The sequence below is a fragment of the Typopeltis vanoorti genome, chromosome 3 (assembly GCF_054136105.1).
Source record: "Typopeltis vanoorti isolate ZY-2024b chromosome 3, IOZ_Tvanoo_1.0, whole genome shotgun sequence".
NCBI lineage: Eukaryota > Metazoa > Arthropoda > Arachnida > Uropygi > Thelyphonidae > Typopeltis > Typopeltis vanoorti.
This window is the reverse complement of record NC_143551.1, coordinates 2,151,993-2,170,794: the sequence shown is the minus strand read 5'-3', so window position 1 is coordinate 2,170,794 and position 18,802 is coordinate 2,151,993. Positions and strand designations below refer to the sequence as shown.

The 18,802-nt window shown below is 36.3% G+C and overlaps 1 protein-coding gene across 11 annotated transcripts in view; it reads right to left on the bottom strand.

Moving 5' to 3' along the window:
- The window catches only part of LOC150107864 (endonuclease V-like), a 299,756-nt gene extending 292,507 nt beyond the window's left edge, over positions 1 to 7,249 (bottom strand). For 4 of the 11 annotated variants that reach the window (XM_090415386.1, XM_090415387.1, XM_090415391.1 and 1 more), the window contains exon 1: positions 7,063 to 7,248. The gene's annotated coding sequence lies outside the window, so the exon portion shown is untranslated. The other 7 variants (XM_090415389.1, XM_090415392.1, XM_090415396.1 and 4 more) reach the window with 6 other exon arrangements.
- Between the last annotated feature and the right edge of the window lie 11,553 nt (positions 7,250 to 18,802).

Here is an 18,802-nt window from a genome sequence, read left to right as displayed (position 1 = left end):
TGTCTGTGAAAATACTAGTGGTGGTCGGCGACAGATGGCATTATCGTAGATGATGAAAGTAGTTGCGGTTCATTGTAGTTGACGGATTGAGTGGTGGAGACGGAGAGTTGTGGAGTAGATACCCTACCTCGATGAGTCTTTGGAATCCCTGGAGGTGTCATGTAATAATAATAATAATAATATATCCCCTCTTTATTGATATCAAGTAAACTTTTTACCCCACACACCTTCAACCTACCCTCATAGCGAGCATTCCACAGACCAATCACCAGATCAGTCACTCATCAATGAATCTTCTCTATCCCTTCCTAGTCTCCAAGAAAGTCAGGTGACCAAATCTATGCACAGTAGTCAAGATGTGGCTGAATCATAGCGTTATAAAGAGGGATAATAACTTCCTTATCATTCCATATCAGTCCGAATAATAAATCAATTAGGGGTTAAATGGATGAATAACACTATTAAGCTTGAGCTGAAAAAAAAGAAACAATTGTGGAGGAATTTTAAGGAGAAGGGTGACCATCAGGCGCAGGAACAGTATAAAGCTCAGGCCAGGATGGTAACAAGGGTGGTAAGAAAAGCAAAAGCAGATTACGAAAGGAAATTGGCCACGCAGGCTAAAGAGAATCCCAAACAGTTTTTTCAATATGTTGCAAGTAAAAGGAAAAATGCTCATGGTAGAATGATCTTAAAAAATGCTGAGGGTAGGGAGGTAACCGAATCAGTTGATATTGTGGAATTACTGAGCGAGCACTTTGCAAGAGTATATCACCCAGGTGGTGACTTTGCAGGAATGGAAGAACCAACAGCTTATACTGGAATTGTGATGAATGAAGTAGAGGTAACTAGTCTATTACAGAACCTCAATGTCAATACATCTGTGGAATTGGATGGTATACCAGCTCGTGTCGTACGTGAAGCGGCCAAAGAATTGTCAGTGCCCTTGACCATTTTGTTTAATTTGAGCCTGAGGACTGGGTCAGTCCCAAGGGGGTGGAAAGAGGGGAAAATAGTTCCACTGCACAAAGGTGGTTCCAAGGCTGCTGTTGAAAATTACCGGCCAATCAGCATAACAGGAATCATTATCAAGGTCTTAGAGAAAATAGTCAAGAGGAAAATACAAGATTGGATAGAAGAAAATGGGATACTGTATCGGGGACAGCATGGTTTTGTGAAGGGTAGGTCATGCCTCAGTAACTTGCTCACATATTATAACACAGTGACGGCTGAACTGGATAAGGGTAATGGGTTTACGGTGATTCTACTGGACCTTGCCAAGGCCTTTGACAGGATACCACATGGAATTCTAATCAGTAAATTGAGGCATATGGGGATGGACATAGGGTTGGTGAGATGGATAGGAGGGTGGTTGACGGAGAGATATCAGAGAGTGGTTTACTCAGGAGTAGAGTCCACAAGACGGCCTGTGACTAGTGGTGTGCCACAAGGATCTGTTCTTGGACCACTGCTGTTTAATTTGTTCATAAATGATACAGGAAAGGATCTGAGAGGAACAGTTCATTTGTTTGCGGATGATGCAAAGTTGGGTAGGGCAATAGTGAATGCAGATGACGTCAAATTTTTGCAGGATGATTTGGATAGATTGGAGGTCTGGGCTAAGGAGAATGGATGTCAGTTTAATGTGGCAAAATGTAAGGTTATGCATTTTGGGGTGAAAAGATTGGAGGCAGTTTACTGCATTGGTGGAACCGTGCTCCAGGAAATTGATGAGGCACGAGATTTAGGAGTGTTGGTAGATAAGGAATTGAAATTTAGGGGACACATTGCAAAAGTGGCCAAATCAGCTCATCAAATCACTTGGTTGCTGAAGAATACGTTGACAAGCAGAGACAAGCAGGTTATTGTTCCTCTGTATCGAGCCTTGATAAGACCCCATCTAGACTACTGTGCTCAGATTTGGTCACCTAGGTTTCTTCTTGATGGGGAGGAGGTGGAGAAGATCCAGAGGCGAGTGACCAAGATGATAGCAGGTCTGTGGAATGAACCGTATGAGAACAGGTTGAGGATTTGTGGGTTGCAAAAATTGGTTGATAGGCGAAGGAGGGGAGATATGATTGAGACATTCAAATTACTGAAAGGTTTCTATAAAATTAATTCAGAAGATATTTTTGAGAACAGGGCTGGTTGTGGGAGGACTAGGGGACATCCATGGAAACTGGGCAAAAGTGTGGTTAGTAAAGGTGTTAGAGCTGGGTTCTTTACTTTTAGAGTAGTGAATGAGTGGAATGCGCTCCCTGAGTCTGTGGTGGATGCTGTGACAGTGAATGAGTTTAAGGCGAGGTATGATAGGTACTGTATGAATGTCAAATAGTTGTGATGAACATGATTTGGGGCCTCCCTCGATGAGTCTAATGACTCCCTGGAGTTGCCCGTAATAATAGTAATAATAATAGTAATAGTAATTACTTGTTAACATGTTTTGTCAACGTCCAAGTAATCCTTTGAGCTATTTTACCAACTTTTGTAATATGTCCTCTGAAATTCATGCCTAAGGAATATATACAATAATCAACTTGGGTAAATTAAAAAAATAATAATAACTGCATTTTTATAAAATTACATTGATTACTAGGGAGAGGGGGAAATTGAAACAAATAAAATAAAATAAAACAATGAAAGAAGAGCTACCAGTAGTAGTAGTAGTAGGATAAGAAGGGAAATAAATCTGAAATTAATTACAATAAAGTAACAGGAAAAATTCTACAGGAGAAAAATAGAAAAGAAAACAATAACTTTGGAATAGTAATATCAAGAATATAACTGAAAACTGAACATGGCACACACAGAACAGTTTTCCTCAAGAAAACTGAAAGACAAAATAGAACATAAAAGGAAAACAGCACAGCATAGAGATAGATAAGAAAACTTCATGCTTCATGGGAAAAGTTAGAATATGTATAATAGTAAATTTGAAAAAATATCTGATTAGAATAAGTATCCATAAACACTGTACCCATTCTGTCTCTGATCAGAGAAAAAAAAAAGGTGATGCAGTCTTACTCTTGGAGGTTACTGACATGTCAAATTCTTAGTCGAGAAAGGGTTTATGTTGAACTACAAAACTGGTGATTATGAGAAAGGAGACAGTTTGGACATTTTTTTTTTTTATCCCACACCCAAAAGGCTATAGCAAACAGATGCCATGTGAGGGCAGGGTTAGGAATAGAGTAATCTGTTGATGTTCTTCTTAAACTGTTAAAGATTGCAATCCTTGGAAAATGCTTCATGGCAGAAGACTGTTCTACAGAATGGAGATGGAAGTAAAATGAATGACTAGGAGTAGCAAGTTCAGTGAGTATGCTATAAAAAGATGCTGAGCAGCTGTAGCACAAGTTCCTGGCAGAAATAGGTAGAATGATGGATTCTAGTTTGGCTGAACAATGGCCTTGGAAATATCTGTAGAAGAGACACAATGCAGAAATTGATCTTCTATGAGGAAAGTGGTTGAAGAGAGTCTGTAAGAGAAATGTCATTTATCAACTAAACTGCCCTTTTCTGAGTAGCATCGAAAATTTTCAGGGGAGTCTTAAGTGCAATGCCTCTATACACGAAAACAGTATTCTGATGTTGGTTGGATTTGGTATTTATATAGGGGTAAGTAACTGTTCAGCAGAGAACTACCATCTTGGCCAGTAAAGGATGCCAAGTTTCTTGGAAGCTGATGATGCTATAGAAGTGATATGATTGTGCCAGGAAAGGTTTGGATTAAGTCGGTCTGAGAAGAGTTCGTCTTGACTGTTGAGCTGAGCTGAGCATTATCAAAAGTAGACAAAGAAGATCTTTTATGATAGATTTAGTTTAATCCTTTATCCCAGTGAGAGCAAACAAAGTTTGCACCTGAAAATATCTTCAGGACTAAATATAGTGTTGTACTATCTTATCCAGTAAGTAGTGCAACACCAAGGCAACTCGTGGCAAAGGTGGAGCAAGCTACCAGGCACTTCTAACCCAGTATCTCCCATAATGCAAAACACATTTCCTATGTGGATATGTATACTGTTATGCATTAAAGGGATTGGCCATCTACCCAGACTAGTTTCGACCTTTATTGAGGTCTCTTCAGTGGGAGCCAGGCCCAGAGCTGGAGATACCAGGCAGAAGCAGTAGCAAGTCATCTGTGCCTATGGGAGTTGCCAAAAGGTTTATCACCTTTTTTAAAAATTACTCTGGATTTAGAGAAAGATGTTGAAAATTTATTTATCACTAGGTTAGACTATAATAGATTTAGTTTAATCCTTTATCCCAGTGAGAGCAAACAAAGTTTGCACCTGAAAATATCTTCAGGACTAAATATAGTGTTTCTCCCATAATCTCCCATAAAAGATCTTTCATCAAGATCTTTTATGGGAGAACTAAATTTGACTAGGTTTGCTTTCTCATAATCAAGGATACTATAGAGATCAGTGTTCAGTTCAGGGCACTTATTATAAATGATCTTCAAACTTTAGATGTTTGAGCACTGCAATGCTTGTCGTATGAGTATGACAAGTAGAATATGCTGATGTTAGTGCCATGGCATAAGAAGCTACATGAAAGAATGTTGATAATGCATGGAGTGGTAAAGGATTGTTTGAAGGAAGCAATATCAGATCATTCTGCAAGATTGCTACATCATCTTTATATACTATAGCTCTTCCCAAGTTAACATCATCAGCAAACAACTGAATATCACTCTAAATTGATATACAGTATACAACAATGGACAAAGAACAGAGCCTTGTAGAACACCACTAGTCTTATTTTACCTTTGACTCTGCTCCACCATACACTACTCTCTGATGCCTATCTGACACCCTCCCTCTTATCCATCTCAACAATCCTGTATCCATTCCCATTTGTTTTAGTTTACTTAACAGATTTGTATGCAGCATTTTGTCTAATGCTTTTGCAAAATCCAATAATATAACAGTATAAGCATGACCTTTATCCAACTTTAATGTTACTTTATCATAGAAACAAAGTAAATTGCTAAGGTAAAACATCCTCCCCCTTAAGAAGCCATGTTGACCTCTAAAAAGTATCAGATTATTTTATGCAGCAGAACTCTCATACCTTCCTTCCATGATCTTAGAACTACATCTAAGCTGAGATTTAAATTAAAAAGCATGGTTAATGGCAAGGCAAGTTCTCTTGAGTAATCATGCAACACTGCACTGAAATCCCATATAATCCTATGGAAGAATTCACATTGAGATTTTTTAATATCTCAAGCTAGATTCCTAAGTTTTTCTACTTCAAAGATCATATCCACACCTGTCTCATCAGCTACTACACCTTCATTCTGATGATAAAGCTTCACAAAACAATCAATCAGTAATTCAACTATTTCTTCTGGTTCTGTTACCTTCCTACCAACAGCATTCAAAGATAGCCTTCCATAAACATTTTTCTTTTTAAGCAAAACATAGTGAAAGAATTCCTTTGAATTTACTTCGGATGTTTAGATGTTCAGCCAATTTCATTTCAAAATGTGATTCAGCCTCTTCTACCATGCATGTCACTTTTCTTGCCTGTAGCATGTACTGTTCATGGACTTGTTGGTCACATATCAGCTTATGTTCCTTCCACAACAACTTCTTTTTTCACAACTCATGCTTAATCTATTTAACTTCAACCTTTCTTAACATTAGGAATGCAGTCTGGCATTGCTACCTTGAAATACCTATTAAATATTTCTCATGCATCACTGCCATCTTTTCCTTGCAGTATATCATACTACAACATTACTCCAAGTTGTCCTCTAAGCTTAACAAAATCAGCAGAATTGTAATTCCACAAATATCTGTTCTTAACCTAGGATCCAATATGATTACATACCTCCCAAGATAATGCCAAATGACAAATCTCCAATTGGAGACAAAATGACAACCTTGGATAAAGACAATTTCTCAGATGATATCACCAAATCTGGCACACTTGATCTGAGGGTTCCCTAGTAAACCTTTTACCTCCAAAAATTGTCTCCGAGGAGCAAATTTCAATTCCCTTCTTCCACAGGACATCTCATTCCAATCTATATCCCCATTATGTCATCTAAATCTACCCTTTCACCCGTAAGCCTATAATAACAGCAACCTACAATAACACATAGCCCTATTGACCATTATCTCACACCAAACAGATTAAAATACACTTCCAACAAACCTCAAACTTAGTTGGTAGTAACTTTGCAGCTATCCTTAACAACACCACACCAAACAGATTAAAATACACTTCCAACAAACCTCAAACTTAGTTGGTAGTAACTTTGCAGCTATCCTTAACAACACCCCACCATCCACTTTTTTTTTTCTTCCTATCTTCTCTAAAAATATAATAGCCCTTGCCTATTCCTGAAACTATATGAACTTTTGTCAACCAAGTTTCACCGATACAAGTAATATGTGACCAAAATGTACTAGTTAATGATACAAATTCTTCGCGCTTATTTCTGATGCTTCTAGTATTTGTATGCATACACCTAAGACAGATTTTGAGTTATGAATCTGACTTACGTTAGATTCATAACTCAAATGAACACTTGAACAAAGATTAGCGACCACAGACGTGAAAGATCTGAAGTGAATATAATATTAAAAAGGTGCTTAAAGTTGTTGGCATTCAAGAATGTGTATTAGGTGGTATTTTGTACAGGTGGTATTTTATTATTACTATATGGTTCCTTAACCACGAAAGAAACCCATTCGTACCATGGTTGAGTTAAGGATTTTTTCATTTATTTTTATTGCTTTTATATATGATGAGTCTTCGGACTCCTTGGAGGTATCAGGAATAATAATAATAATATATATTTAACAATCTAGAAGCGCTGCTCTAAAGACCAAAGATATAACTTTTTTCAAGCCACTCCACACTTCCAATAAGCAGGGCGTATCATGTACCTATTTTATAAATTACAAATAACTGTAAAAATATAATTACAAATAACTGTAAAAATATAATTACAAATAACTGACAATGTCCAAATGTTCAGGAGAAATTTTCTCCTCCAAAAATTCTTGGTTTTTATTATAAATCGTCCGCGGACTCTTCGTGACTAACCTGCAATGCTTTTATGTCACTTTATATCCAGAATTGCCAAGAAATTAATTATTTTAATAGTAAGCACATGGCTGACTGAGCATATTACTCTACATATGCTTTCACTAAGTAAATACTGCTGAGCTACCAGTCACAAGATTGATGCAATTGAAGAGTAGAACTTTCACCGACCACTGAACATGTGGTCAGAGCTGGCGCTAGGCTCTTTGTCGCCCGTATGCAATTTCTATTTAAGCGCCACTGTGACGATCCGGGCGTGTGTGGGTAAGAAGTGTCCTAGGTTCGATTCCCGTCGGTGACGTGAGGAGCTGAAGGATCTTCCTCAGCCATATCCAAGTTAGCCAGTCTTGGGCGTGGACAGCAGGGTTTTTTCCCCAGTTTACTCTGGGGTTTTCATCCCGCAATGCAGGCAAACTGGTCTTGAGAACTCAACACTACAGGCCATAGGATACACCGGGGCATAAGGCTGACCACCTTATCCTGTAAACGGAGTGAGGTCCGATGATCAATGGACCCTCGACACCGCAAGGTAAAAGAGGGTATAAGGAAGAAGAAGAAGATTATTTGAAATTTCTTAAATAAATTTTGACAGAACAGCTACACGTTGTTAGTCGATCTCTGGCACGGGCAAGCAGGTTTTTCCTCCCGGAAACTCGGGTTTTTCGTCCTGTAAACTCAAGAAAATCGACCGTAGAACCCACATTATTTCAGACATTAAAAATATATATATTGTGTTAGGGTTAGGGACCACGAGATGGCGGCACATTTGAGCCGTCTCTCTTCACTGCGTACCGCTTAATTAGTGATAGCCTTGGGCCATCTGTCTCTGATTGGGTACCAGTGGAGATTGAACTGCCCATTCAGTCTCCAAAAGTTAGATAGGGCTAAATGGCCTCGCCTACTCGCGTATACGGGAATAAAAAGGCGTTAGCTGTTTTTTTTTTTTTTTTTTTTTTTTTAGCTACACGTTGGTTCGCTAAATGTAACGAACCGAGGGTGTTGACTAGGCAGGATAATCGTTAAAAACCCGAATTTTCAAAAAATTCTCAAAAGTTAAAGCAAAATTTGATAAAGCTACTTCACTTTAATCGTTGAATATAATGATACAGGGATTATAACCTTCTCACCGATCCGAACCGCTAACAAAATTAAAATGAATTTTAATTAAAGTTAAAATTTATTTGAACTAAAATTTAAAAAAATTCTTGCATTTTAGAAGTTACTAAATTCTTAGTAACTTGTAAAAATTGTTTAATATTTTTTATAAGTGGAACTATCTTTTAGGAAAATAAAAGAAACTCAAGATAAATGAGAAAATAAAAGAATTCAGAAATAATTAGAACATTTAATATAAGTATTCAAAAAATAACATCTTTACAGAATAACAGAAAATAAATTAAATTACATAAATATACTTGAAATTTTATTAATTAAAATTTTAGGGGTTTTGATTTCATATTCACAAATTAGAAATAATGGTCTTAACGTCTAATTCCGCACATATATCATTTTCAATAGCTATTAACGCCAAACTAACAAGCCTTTTTTGTGACATACTTGTTCTTAAGTAGGTTTTAATCAATTTCAACATGGAAAAGGAAAGTTCACCGCTCGTACACTAACAGGTAAGGTTAACAGTATTCTTAAAGCAATTGAAAAGTTAGGGAAAGTTAAATTATTGGACACAGTAAAATTAAGAATATCGAAAGGGTTTTGAATATTTAAATTATCCTTCCTAAAAATATCCCGGAAAGCACATAACTCATCATATAGTTCTGTTGCATTTACGTCTTTATTATCGCCGTCCTTCAAGAGAATTTCTAATTCGTCACAATTTTTTTGTAAAACTTCGTTATTAATTTGTAGTAACCTATACAAGAAATTGAAATTATCATAATATGTTTTTAGTTTCAAAACGTTCTATTAACGAACACATTGCAACGTCTAGAAGTGCATAAAACACATTCACTCTAAATTTATCTTCTGGCGATTGTGGCGTTTCGTCGTGATGCTCGTAGTCAAATTGTCGTGTCTTCTTTCGTCGTCAAACTTCCGTTCCAGTTTTAAATTCTTGTTCTCCATCCACCTCTTCCCTCAGTTCTTTTGCCATTTTAGAACTTCTTTAAAATTTGTATCTGATCGATACTCTTGTAAGAATATTTTTAAGTTTTCGATAGATTCTAAAGCAAGTGTAATGTTCATATTCTTGTTTGAAGCATTTTACTCACAGGGTTTATTCTGTTAAATAAATCACGCCAAATTATAAGAGAGCAAATAAATTTGTAGTCCTTTATTTTAGTATAATGTTTGTGCTTCATGCTGAGTTTCTTTATTAAAATTTTCATTATTTAAAATTTCAAAAAGTGCATTAAATTTCTCCTAATTGATATCGTAGAGGGCGGATTGCATTAATTTCACTTTCTCATCGCGTTTCTGATGGCTGTTTCAAAGTTAATTTTTTTACGAACTTTAAAAGGATTGCCCAATGTTTGTAAGAGAATGAAAAGAAATTGTATATTTCTTGAATAATTGCAAATAAACTAATTGTATCTGCATTCACTTTGGCTGCATCGTTGATGATTAAATTTAGAGTATGAGCAGCACACGCACTTAAAAAGCTCGAGGATTTTTGTTCAAAAGCAAATTTCGGACCCATATTTTTTACCTTTCATATTTGCCCCATTGTCATACTCTTCACCTCGAATGTCTTCAATGGGAATGTTCCATTATTGTTGCACATAAACCGCGTCCTGTGGAATCTGATATATCTGCAAAACCTAAAAAGTTATCCCTGATCTTGACAATTCCATTGTCACAGGAAACAAAGCGAATAATAATGGTCATTTGTTCTGTGTTACTTGCATTAGGTGTGCAGTTTAAAATTATGGAATAATATGTCGATTTTCGAATTGATAATAAAATTCTATCCCTGATTGCGTTACTTAAAGTTAACAATATTTCATTTTGACTGTCTTTACTCAAACTGTGTACTCTATTGTTTCGTTGTAGGGCCCTTTCAACATGATTTTCCATAACGGAATCAAACTTCGCAAACAGTTCGACTAATTTTTAAAAATTGCCGTTATTCCTTTCATATAATTTATCAGATGATCCGCAAAAAGCTAAATTTTGGCTACCAAGGAATTTTATCATTTCAATCAAGCGTTCTAAAACACTCGTCCAATGTTTCTTTTGCAGTTCATACATGCTTTGAGTCTGACAATCAATAGTAGTTCTGTTTTTTAAATTTTTATCAAGTTCCTTCCATTTTAAGAAAATTTTCATGTGAGTTAAACTAGTCTCATGTCTATGCAAAGTTGTACTTACATTTCTCCAATCGTTATAACCTTCTACAAGAATACTTGATTCAGTAGGTGCGAAACGTTTGCAACAAAATCAAAAAACAGAATTTAAAGTTTCGAAATATATGAGCCATGTTCTTGGCAAGAGCTCCCCGTTTTCCATTTTTCTATTATAATACGTGTAGCCAAATTTACGACCATATGCATCTCTGGGATATATTATATTTTTCTTTTGAACACGTCCCATTTCAATTAAAACAACTCGTAATTTTTCATCAGTATTTCCCCATTCACCTGGATCTTCTAAATTTACAGAGATTAACAATGTGTTAGTTTCGTGGTCAACTACAACTAAATCTTCTCCTAATGTTTTTCACTTAAATCATGAGTTTTGTTATCTTGTTCAATAGTTGCAATAGTACCTTCATGAAAACTGGATGATGTGCACGATTCCCCAACTAGGATTTCTGATGTATCGAGTTGGTTACAATCTGCATCAGAATATTTTAATATTTTAACAAATTTATTAAGAGCCCCAGTTTGTTTCTTAATATCTGCTTCTTTTGCAGCATGACGTTCACCTTTTTTTTAAATTTTGATTTCATTTCTATTTTACACCCACAAGAAATTATTACTCAACACGACACACTGACGAAATAATAGTCTGCAATGCGCTACTTTCAGTAGCCAACTGAGATGCGTACCATATCACTGGTTAACTAGCAGCAAATGTTTTGTACGAAAATTCGTTTCTGCGCATAAAAACCGTTCACCGTTTCACTTTAGATAGATTGCAGTAGACACAACATTCTGTAGGCAAGCATTTAGTCCTCTCGCTGCAAAATTGTAAACAGCTGGCTGATCAAAGAGGCGGCAAGATACAATTAGTTTTTAAATTTTTATTCGGTGTATCCGGCCTTATTTATTTTAATATTGATCATTCTAAGAATTTTTTGTTTTTATGATAAAAATTTTGTTTCTTAAAAATGAACTTATGAACCGTGTCTCTGCGGCGGCGCCCCCTTCGTAGTGACGCCCGAATGCAACGCGTGTCCGCTTCCGTCGGCCCTCCATGTGGTGCTAGGGACAACACGGTATGGGGCATCATATTAATCTCATACCAGCTCGTGGCCATGCATGGGAGTGGTTCGTGTCTTAAGGTGGCAATGCAACGTTGGTCAAGTAGTCTAATTCAGTGGTTCACAACCTTTGTGAGACCGCGGCCCGTTAAATTCTTTTTTTTTAAGACGAGGGCACGGTCTCAACAAATTTACTTGTAAATACCTTTCCGATTTTTTTAAAGTTCATACATTCACTAACATAAATATTAATAATTAATTATGGCATAATCATAAAGAGTATTAGTACACATGTTGACAAATATAAATTACATTTAAATTAGTTATCAATCACCGGGCTAATGAAATCTTGTAGCATATTTAGTTTCCACAGGCCAACATCATTAATTTGTGCTGATTTTCATTGACATATTCTGGTCACCAAAAAGTTATGTTATTCAGTGTAAAATGATTATTGTATTATTAAATTGATTTTAATGATGTTAGTTTGAAAAAAAAAAACCCGGTAGTGAGAAAAATATTGATGCAATTGTAACTCACCATAGAAGTCACTGAGCAGGGGATGCAGCAGAAGGATGTCAACTTGTCGGTGAAACACTTATTATCACATACACATGTCAAATATTTATATATGGAAAGTACGTAATTTAATAAATAAAGATGTATGAATCTCTCAATTCTAAACGCTACTTCCAACACTGGTTAATATTTTGACACAGCAATTATCTTCTTCTTTGAGTGCCATCACTTTGACACAGCAATTATCTTCTTCTTTGAGTGCCATCTCCTATCGGAGGTCGGCGACCACCTTGGCAAATTTTGAGCGATTATCAGCTATTCTGAGCAGTCTCTCAGAGTTCATACCAGTCCACTGTCTGATATCTGCCAGCCAAGATTTTCTTCGTCTTCCTTGTCCTCTTCTTCCATTTATCTTCCCTTTTATAATCAATTGAAGTATCTTATATTTTTCATTACGAAGTAGGTGACCAAGATATGCAGTTTTCCTTCTTTTATGGTATCTAAAAGTTCACGTGATTTCCCCATTTGTTCCAGTACTTCCTGATTGGACGTTTTTGCTGTCCATGGGATTTTTAACATTCGTCTGTATAATCACATCTCAAAGGCTTCAAGTCTTTTTATTGATCTTGTCTTCAAGGTCCAAGTTTCTGCACCGTACAGCAGTACAGACCATACATAGCATTTAACCATGAGTACTCTAAGTTCTAAATTTAAACTGCGGTTACACAGTGTTGATTTCATCAAGAGAAAATTTTTTCTTGCCATTTCAATTCTAACTTTTATTTCCATTTCTGAATTTCAATCTTTATTTAACCAGCATCCGAGATATTTAAACTTTGCCACTCTTTCTATTTGTTTCCTATTTAAAGAAAGTGCTAAATTAAGAATTGGTTTCTTACTTATGACTATGGATTTAGTTTTGGTGATATTTATTTTTAATCCCATTTTTTCACTCTCTGCATTTATTAGTTCCAAAAGACTTTGAAGATCCTGAATATTGTCAGCCAGAAGAGCTGTATCATCGGCATATCGGATGTTACTGATGATTTCACCATTTACACTAATCCCTTCCTTTCTTCCTTCCAAGACTTTTTGAAATATGGCTTCTGAGTTAGATGTTAAAAAGAAGAGGTGACAGCACACATCCTTGCCTTACTCCTCGTTTGATGTTAATGGAGTCTGTAATAATGTCATCAATTTGAACAGATGCCTTTTGGTTCCAATATAAGTTTTCAATTATCCTGATGTCTTTACCATCGAAATCCAATTTTTTTGAATAGTACAATCATTTTAGCATGTTGGACTTTGTCAAATGCTTTCTCGAAGTTAATGAAGCAAACGAATATTACCTTGTTTTGGTCAATACATTTTTGAAATAAGATCTGAGAACAGAAAAGGGCGTCTCTTGTTCCCAAGCCGTTTCTAAAGCCGAATTAGGTATCACTGATGGTGTCTTCACATTTTCTGTATATTCTTTTTTGAATTATTTTCAGAAACATTTTGAGAACGTGACTCATTAGGCTGATCATTCTATAGTCATTACAACTTTTCGCATTTACTTTTTTAGGTAGCATGATGAAGGTCGACTGTAACCAGTCTTGAGGGGTTATGCCTATATCGTAGATCTTATTAAATAGCTTTACTAATATGTTAATGTTGTCACCTTCAAATGCATGGGCCTTCCATATGTTCATAAGTATTTTATGGGTTCTGTCTGTTATCAGTAAAGAGTTCGTCTATATATTTCACCCATTCTTGTATTTTGTCATCCTTTTTGGATATAATTTCTCCCTTTTTGTTTCGAAGGATACAGAATTGTTTTTTCTTATATATACCTGAGGTCTCTTTCATCTTTTTGTGTAGATTAAAATTGTCATGTTTTTCCTGTAGAATTTCTATTTATGTACATTTTTCATTCATCCAGATTTCTTTTGCTTTTTTGATCTTGTGTTTAATAATTTTTTGAACCTCTGTATATTTTGTTGGATTATGATTTTTATATGATCTGCGTTGATCCATGAGAGAAAGAATTTCATCAGTCATCCAATCTTTCTTTTTTACTGCTCTATTAGGACATAATTGGTACATTTCTCTATTAAGACAGATTTCAATTTGTCCCACGATTCATCAACCCTCATGATGTCATCATTCTTGATAAGTGTGATCATCACTCTTGATTCAGATCTTGACTCAATTTGCTTCTTATCTCTGTGTTTTTTAATTTTCCCAAATCAAACCTTTTTTGTTGATGTTTCTTAAGCATAGCTTTCAGTCTAAGTTGTAACTCTGCCACCAGTAGGTTATGATCAGAACCAATATCTGCACTAGGATAGGTTTTTGTACTCTTTATAGAACTTCGAAATCGTTAATTAATTAGTAAGTAATCAATTTGGTTTCTGACTATATTCCCGTTATTATCCTGTGGTGATCGCCAAGTATACAATCTTCGAGGTGGTAGCTTAAACCATGTGTTTGTAATTATTAGCTTCTCTTCCTGGCAGAATTGAGAAAGACGGTCACCTCTCTCATTTCTTGTGCCCAGTCCATGTTCGCCAACTACATCTCCACTTCTACCTTTCCCAACTTTAGCATTGAAATCACCCATGACTATGTTAATTTCATGCTTTTTTTGTGTTTTTCATTAGTTCTTTTAATTGATCATAAAATTGTCTGTCTATTATGATGGCCTTGGCGATTTGCGGGGTATGTTTTTGTTCAAGGGCGTGAACTGCTATTTCGATTTTCCCTGAAATTTGTATTCTATTTTTCTTTTTTGATGTTGCGTTTTTTAATGTTTAAATGTTCTGGAATAGGGATGTTACAGTCACGGACGTGTTCGTGTAGTCTTGCCCATAAAGACCTGATGGTAGAACCTTTAGGTGATATCACAGTCTTTTTGGCAGGGATCCCTGCCAAAAAAGCTGTTATATCACCTACACAAAAACGATAGCCATAAAATGTGACTAGAACTCAATCAACGTCCACCGACCTTACATAATCTCCGAATGTTGGAAGCTTCACAACATAAAAATTAGGTCACAACTCCGACCAATAGGCGATAATACAAACACTTCAAAGGCAGAAACACCAAGCCCACATGACATAGCATCCACTTTTTCCATGAGTTCAGAGGACGACCCACACGGTCGAAACGGCTCGCACCGCGTCAACCCCATTCTCGGTCCCCTTTTCCCATAAACCCTTCCCCTTCCTCTAAAAAACAGTTGCTATTTTCAGCCCCCTTTTTAATCCCACCCAACAAAAAAGTGCTCCGCCCACCCTTAAAAATAATATATGTATATATTATATAAAAACCCATGTTTTTTTTTTTAAATTAATTCTCCCACATTGCCTAAGTCACCTCCCCCCCACTCCCCTTTCAACGTCATAAGAGCAGAAGTATACACACCGCAGAAAGAAGACAGGCAACAACAACATCCAAGAAAAGGTATGTGCGAATTTTCTTCTATTATGCTACATATATTTGTCTCTTAAAATACATCTGCAATGCCCTAAGAATTCTTGAGTAAAAAGCCAATGACATTAAAACAGGGCTCTCTTAAACAAAAGCAGGCAAAATAGCCATAAAAATAATTAGTTTATTTTATTTCAACTGAGTTTTGAAAGTGAGACTTTTGTTGCTGTTTTCTGTCTGTTAACTAATTAATTCAGGGATGAACTGAAGTGATAGCCAAACGGAGACAATCAGAAAGTTGCAGGCGGTTCCTCTGTTTTGTTGTAAGCACATGGCAGAAAATGCAGTTTCACAAATATATGTAGTGGAAAAACAAAGAAGATATCTCATTTCAATTTCATCTAAATTTGGATATTCATTTTTCATTCCTATCCAGAATTTCGAATTACTCATAGAATTAAAAGTACTTTCCAGTCCTTTGTTCGATGATAATTTAGTAAGTTGAAGGGTTTCTTCATGGGAAAGTGCTGTCTCTTTGAGTTCAACAAAGGCGTTCACAATCCACATATTTTGCCTCTGGGGATTTTCACGTTCGAGATAATACTTTTCAAACGACAACAACAACATATTTAAGTGGGATGCAATAATATCTGAAACTGAATTCTTTGAATAGAAATCATCTGCTTCCATAATATAATCGGAGTACAACTGAAACATTATTTCTTTCTGCAATCATATTAAACCAGAATTTGAGTTTCTTTTTGAATGATTCGATCTTGTTCCAAGCATTAAATATCGTGGTATCTGGACCTTGAAGTTTTAAATTCACCTTGTTTATATGAAAAAATATGTCGCTGAGATATGCCAGCCTGGCTACCCATTTTTTATTCTGGAAATAATGGGACAGGTCACTTTTCTTATCAATTAGAAACAGCTCAACTTTCTTTCCGAGTTCATATAACCTCTTCAGAACTTTACCGCGAACGAACTTCCGAAAGGGAAAAGAAGATTTTGATGATCAGAGCCCATTTCATCGTACAATACTTTTAACAGTCTTGTATTTAATCTCTTTATATAATTAAAAATTTTAACAAATTGAGACAAGGCTTCATCAAACTCAGTTGCCATTTTTAGAGGCCAGGTTTTACCTATGAATGTAGCAATGCATTGGCAATAACTTATTGCCCGCCATAGCCTTAATTTTAGTGATTAAATCTAAATTTCTACCTGTAAGACAGGCAGCAGCCAATTTTTTCATTCGAGGTCTCTCTTCAATGAAACCATTTTAATTCACTGCTGGTAGTGTGTATAGGTAATTCAGAAACACTTAAAATGTTTATCTTTATGTCGCTTTCATCATGATCAATCTATCGCACAATATGTAAGTAAAATGCTGTTGTTCTGAATATCTGCAGATTCGTCCATTTGTAATGCAAACAATTTCGATGTTTTAATTTTTTCAATGAGCTGCGTTTCTGTATCTTCTGCCATATCAGATATCTGCTTTTCAATTGTATCATTCGACAATGCGATGTGTTTCATTTTATTCTTGCCGCCAACTGGCCTAATACTTCATTACGAACAGCAATCAAAGAAGGCTTAATGAGTTTAATACGGTTTTTTACATTTAGCTATCTGTAACAATATTAAATAGGATGCTGTCAGAAAAGAGGTGTCAATGGTTGAAGCTTGAAAAATAACTTTCTTTTCTATTTTAAGTACGTATCTTTTACGCATAAAGAACTCAATGGGTTTGTTGACTAGATAAGAATGTTTTGTGTTGAGATGTCAGATGAGTCGCGATGGCTTCATAGCTTCATTTCCCAGAAGAGTAGCACAAATGACACATTGAGGTCGTGGCAATTGGTCAGTGTGAGGGCATTGTAAGAAACCAAATTTTAAATAGCTGTCCATGTACTTAAGTGTGAATGCAGACTTATTAATCTGTGTGCTGGTAGTTTTTCCCTCCTTTTGTTCATCCTGGAGATCGCTCTGAAGGCTTGAGGTGGATGACTCACTATATGTTACTAGAGTCACTAATAAAGTCACTAAAAAAACAACTAAGAATTAAAGTCCGAAATCTTGTGTAAGTACTACTCTTCCTCTTCTATTGCCTCTTAATATCAGAGGGGCTCGATCACTATTTAAACAAGAGAAGATGTGGAAACTAATGTTAGTGTTTAACATCCGGCTCTTGTTTCTGCAAGAAAAACTTCTTTCACTACAGAGATATGCAGGAACTGAGCCAAAAGTATTCCGTTACTCATATTGCAGCACAGGAAACAGCGCTAACGTTTGGGTACTTATGGGGTACAATATGTCATTTCTTCCTCCTTCGAGCCTTTCATAACATCCAGAAGGATGTAGAAGGGAGTATTCTCGCCATCGATTGAAAGCACTGCGGTTAGACCACTGGTTTGTAAACATCTATACCCCGGTAGACTCAACATCAAGAACCAGATTCTTCCGATCATATGAAACCTACCTTCATGGCGCACACCTTACCATTTTGGTGGGAAGACAAATATACAAGAATTTGTATAGCTAGCTGCAGACATCTGGAAATGCACTTATTAAATGCCAAGTTTACAGACGTTTCGATGACTTATAACTACTATCGGGATAACGCATGAATAAGCCAAGGAATCGGCAAAAAGCTCGATCGCTTTTATCTGTCGATCGAGCTTTTTGCCGATTCCTTGGCTGCGAGTTGTATCCAGAGTGAAGACCATAACGCACATAAACATCACTGCAAAATCTCGGACCACAAACTGGTAGAATATACCACCAGACTTCCTGTCCCTGTTCTCGGCTAAGCTTCACCAACCGGAGTAATGCTGATTGGGACAGGTGGGCACAACTCAAAGCTACCATCGAACAAAACATGATTAAATGGAGCAAGAACATACCTTTCTTCGCAGATCTCGACTCCGTGATATCTACAAGGAAAGAAGCTGATTTGTAGTCAGCCAACACCAACGCTTCCCAAACGAAAACATGAGCTGTGGTATCAATCTCGACATAGATATAGAGAAACAGAAACAAGTGAAGGAAACGAACTTTAAGATTAGGATCTATCTGAGCTCAGAAGTTAATAATTTTGCCACAGTCTACAACAAATGCTATATCAATTTCCTATAGGTGTGAACCTGTGAACCATTGCAAATATCAATCAAGGTAGGTGCCTGAACAACGCTACACCTGATATCTTGAAAGACTGCTGGGGATACGACATTAAACTCTAAGAAGTTAATAGTATTCCAACAGGATTACTCCTGTTGGAATACTGACGCTTTCCCTGTGTACATTCTAGCCGGGTTAGCCCGACCATTAATAGCAGCAGAAGTAACATTAGCCTTCAAGCAACGTCCAACCAAGAAAGCGCCTGAAGTCGACAGACTGGACACAGAATGTTATCGTGAAGC